The sequence below is a fragment of the Panthera pardus genome, unplaced genomic scaffold (genome assembly GCF_024362965.1).
Source record: "Panthera pardus isolate Hobbes unplaced genomic scaffold, ASM2436296v1 HiC_scaffold_11, whole genome shotgun sequence".
Lineage (NCBI taxonomy): Eukaryota > Metazoa > Chordata > Mammalia > Carnivora > Felidae > Panthera > Panthera pardus.
Genome location: NW_026526666.1, coordinates 81,978,055 through 81,983,154, shown reverse-complemented (window position 1 = coordinate 81,983,154; position 5,100 = coordinate 81,978,055).

The window sequence follows — 5,100 nt, the reverse complement described above, 5'->3', positions numbered from 1 at the left end:
GGTTAGGGTAAATTTTTTTTTTTTTTTTTTTTTTTTTTTTTTTGAGAAAGAGCATGGGGGAGGGGCGGAAAGAGAGGGAGAGAGAGAAAATCCCAAGCAGGTTCTGCACTGTCAGCGCAGAGCCCGATGTGGGGCTCAAACCCACGCACTGTGAGATCATGACCTGAGTCAAAATCAAGAGTCAGATGCTTAACCGACTGAGCCATCCAGGCACCCCAACTTTTTTTTAATTTTTAAAGTTTATTTATTTTGACAGAGAGAGAGAGAGCACAAGCTGGGGAAAGGCAGAGAGAAGGAGAGACAGAACCCCAAGCAGGTCTGCCATCAACGCAGAGCCCCATGTGGGGCTTGAACTCATGAACTGTGAGATCATGACCTGAGTTGAGATCAAGAGCTGGGCACTTAACCGACTGAGCCACCCAGGTGCCCCCGAGGTGCAGTACTTTCTAATTACTTATTAAAACAAACCGCCACAGGAGTAAGTTGAATACTGTCAGTGAAAACCAAAATCATCACTTATAACTAGGGTTTCAAATTTTTAGTCCATCACAATGTCATCACTGTTTTCGCTGATTCACTCCGTGGCAAGTAAAGGTTATAAGTTGATTTATAAACTAAATGTATACGTACAAAACATTGCTTTTATCCATTTTATCTCTCAGACAAAATTCAGGTGGCTTTTGTCTGAGGGGAAAAATAAAAATTTAAGGCTAAAAGAAAAAGTTGGAAAACCATTTTTCCACACTGTGGACAAGCTAAAAGAGAGCGGTGATCAGATCACAGACTAACTGGGCACATCTGGGAGCCTGGAGCACACAGCTGGAGCTCAGGAGATGTGTGTTGAAAGAATGAAGGGAATCAGAATTTGTTCCACACTGGAGCCTGGGCAGCAGCAACAGCTATCTCTCCTTTCTCTCTTGTTCCCCTGCTCCCTCTCCTTTTCCTTCTCCTCTTTCGCTCTCCCCTCTTCCCTCCTCAGCCTCCTAGGAGCTGGCACCAACTTAGAGCCAGGAGAATCCCACAAGGCTCTGTCTCATTCCAGCCACCCATCACAAGCACCTTGGGTGTTATTTCGCCTCTCAAGCCAGTAGGGGAAATGGGTGCAAATCGGCTTAGGACCCGATTCTAAGAGGTGCTGGGAAGATCAAAGAAGACCTCTGCTGCCTCAGGTGCCAGCGGCCAGAGGAGGGGACACAGGAATGCCCACAGTGGACAGGACCTGCTTGGTTCCTCCCACCCCCACCCCCAGGTTAGGGAGGAGAGGGGATGAGGGCATCAGGCAGGGAGCCTCTTTCTATCTTATCCTCCCACTGGAAAGCATCAAAGGTGGATTCTTAGTTCGTTCTGAAATAGGAACCTCTTTGGGAATCTGGTTAAAGCTGTGGACCTTTCTCCTGAAAAGCGCATCCAAGGGCACTCAAAGTTAAGCTGAACATTTTGGAGGCCCCAGGATAAGTACTTTTCTTTTTCCAGGGGTTTTAGCTGCCTATCCTTGCAAGCAGCTGGCATGGGATAGGGAGGCTTGACATAAAGCAAGCGCTCAGTTAGGAAAACACACACGCAAACAAACACACGTGGACGCAAGCCAGTTTTAAACTCCACCTCTGCCCAGAGGTAACTGTGTGACTGTTGGCAAGTGACTCCATCTCTTCTCTGGCTGTCTTGTCCATGGAATAGGAATATTATGAACCACCCAACATCCTGACTTTGCAGAATTTCTCCTCCCTGCACTATAATTTCAGCCCCTCCAATTGGTCTAAGGATTGAGGGGAGCCACAGGTGCTCCTATTCTAGGCTGTGCGATTTGCAGGCTCTTTTCCTTCCTGGTGTCCCCTGTAAAATGAGGCAGGCTCAGCCACACCTTGGCCTGGCTGCCCAGTCTCCAGTTTGTGAGAAGGCCAGGCCCAGCAGGGGACAGAGTTGGAGCCTAAGGGAGGCAGGTCTCCCGGTGGGGAGGAGGTGAGGGAGTCTTCGGTGGGTCTGAGGGCAACATCAGGGTGGTTCTGGGTTTTCCCAAAACAGAGAGGGCAAAGCTGGAGGGCCTTGGGGGCAGCTGCCCAAGCCTGGTTGTTGCTGGTTCCTCCCTGGGGTTGCAGCTTCCTGCCTGGTCAGGTGACAGACTGGCTCCAGGATGGACTTTGGGCCCTGCTGACAGGGGCTGCTGGGAAGTCTGTTTCCTTAGCTGCAAACAGGGCCAGCAAAGAAATGTAGCTGAGCTGAGTAGCCATGAAGCTAGAGGGCAGGGTTGCAGGCTAGCCCTTCCTAGGCTAGTCCTCTCTGGGTGTCTCGGAAGCATGTCTGTCCATTAGGCCAGGAGACAAGAAGGAAAGCTGGGGCTGTTGGTCCGAGGGCAGCCCAGGTTGGAGTTGGGAAGGGAGAATGTCTGGCTGTTGGAGTTAACAGCAGGGAAAGAAAAATAACCCTGACCTCTCCCTACCCTCTCCTTCCCCACCTCCAAATCGGGGACTTAATCTCTGAGCGGACTCCTGGGGATTGTGGGTATTTTTTTAAGTTTTTTTTTTTCTCGAAAAAGTTTTTTTTTTTTTTTAAATTAAGTACGCTCTATGCTCAACATGGGCTTGAAGTCAAGACCCCAAGATCAAGAGTTGCATGCTCTTTCAACTGAGCCAGCCAGCGCCCCTGGGGGAAGTTGTGGTTTGAGGGGAAACTTTGCTGGGGAATTACAAGAGCCACCGGCAGGGCCAACTTCATATACCCCGCTACCTGGCCCTGATGTCAGAAAGGCCCCACACTTGGTTGAATGGTCTGTTGTTGCCTTCTTGAAAAAGATTTTTTTTTTTTTAACGTTTATTTTTGAGACAGAGAGAGACAGAGCATGAACAGGGGAGGGGCAGAGAGAGAGGGAGACACAGAATCAGAAGCAGGCTCCAGGCTCTGAGCCATCAGCCCAGAGCCCGATGTGGGGCTCGAACTCACAGACCGCGAGATCGTGACCTGAGCTGAAGTCGGACGCTTAACCGACTGAGCCACTCAGGCGCCCCTTGAAAAAGATTTTTTTAAAGTAAGCTCTAGGCCCAAGGTGGGGCTCACATTTAGGATCCTGAGATCAAGAGTCACATATATGCTCCACTTACTGAGCCAGCCAGGTGTCCTGCCTTCTTGAAATTTTTAATAATGTTTTTAACAAAAGGTCTCACATTTTGCACTGGCCCCTACAAACTGTGTTGCCAGTCCTGGCCACCGGGAAGGAGGTGCTGAAAGGGTTGGTGGGGGGCAAGACTGATCAATGTTCCTCTCCTGATTGCCCCTTCCCAAAGCCAGAGTATGTTTGCCTTCCTCTCCCCTCCCTATGCTTCCCAATGCTTCTAGACTATCCGACAGGCCAAGGTCCTGTACATCACTCTGAGTCTCAGCCTTGCTTACAACACTTCTCCTTTGATTCTTACCAAGTGAGAGAGGGGAAGGGTCCTTAGGGCTAGCGTTGGGCTGGGCAGAGAGGACATGAGGACAGGGCCCAGTGTGATCCCTGTGCCTGGCCCAGTGCCTGACCCAGAAGGGGTGCTCTGGGATGTGGGCTGGTCCTTAATGAACGGTGGCTAGTTGAGAAACTGAGGCCTAGCAATGATAGTTATCTGCCTCAACGTTTGCCACAGCTGAGCCCCTGGGGTCACTCAAGGGGCTAAGGCAGGTTAGGGAGGCCAAACTCTGTACTCTAATTATTTTCAATGTTAGAGTGAGTGCTGTCTACACCATGCCAGGGCTGACTGGAGTGGGTGGCCCAAACAAATGGATCTCTGCCCTCGTGGAGACTAGGATCAGGAGAAAGCTATGTGTTCAGAGTCAGGTTGGGTGGATGAAGACAAATTCTAACTGGTGGAGGCACCACAATGCCCTTCTTGAGGCCCAAGGAGGGACTTCAAGACCACTGAACCCATGGCTGGACCTCAGGCAATTTCTAGTCCTAGGAACCAGGCAGAGACAAGACCTAGATTGCTGGTTCTGACTCCTCTGCTGCTGACCATCTCTATGCTGTTGGGCAATCACTGTCCCCTCCTGGCCTCAGTTTCCCTTTTGTACTTTGGGAGTAAAACTCCCCACCCTGTTTCCCTCATAGCTTGTTATGGGATCAGATGATTTAAAAGTGCTGGGTCAGCTATAATAAAGAGCCAGAGCCAGGGGCCTGGAGGAAATGAGCACAGCATTTTCATGATTCTTAAAGGCTTTCTTCCCTAAGAGCTCCCTTAGTCACACTTCTTACTTACAGATCTCAAAGCACCTTGGAAACTGTGAGTTTATCAAGCCCAAGATCAGCCCTGCTCTGTGCTGAGCATCTCAGTGGGAATCCAGGCCCAGGCAGGGATGCCCTGGGGCCTGACAGCGAAGTCCAAGCGTAAACCTAGGCACAGGTACACTGAGGCACCACTGTCCTCATTCCCCTCACCAAAGGGTGAGGCGAGAACCCACGAAGCGTGGATCCCAGCTCCACGTTGAGGGTTGACACTGGGGGAAGGTGCAATGACTTGGGGAGAAGGAGCGATGGGGTGACTCTCAATCGCCAGCCTGCCGAGGAAGGCCCACTGTCGGTCACAGGTCTCAGGTGCGTCTGAAGCCTCAGTCTCTAGAGCAAACCGTCAATACCGTCCGAGTTCTGGAAAGAATTCTCAGAATTCCCTTATTCCAGGAGAATCTCAGAACCATCCCATCTCCTCCTGAACTGAACTCAGGATACCTAGCAGTCCCGGGGTCCAACCCGAGCATTTCTCCGCCCCCTCCTCATCGTACCTCCTCCGGCGAGGCGGACTCCCTTTCGCGCCCCCGCCGGCACCGAACCTCAGTACCGCCCCTCCCGCCCCGCCCCGCGACCCCGCCCTCTGGGTCCCGGGCCGTCGCGCGACCCCGAGGACACGGGAGCGGCTCGCTCGGCGCCCGACCTCGCCCTCCTCGGGCCCCCCGAGAGCCCAGAGCGGGGCCGCGGGCCGGAGGCGGCGGGGAGGGCGGCAGGCGGCGCCGCCCCCGCCCCGCGGCCGCTCCCTCCTGTGCTCCCGGCCGGCCTCCGCGCCCCGCCTGCTCGCCGCCCGGCCCGCCCCTCCCGCGCCGCTCCCGGCGCCCGGCCGCTCCCCGCGGGCTCCGCTTCCGCCG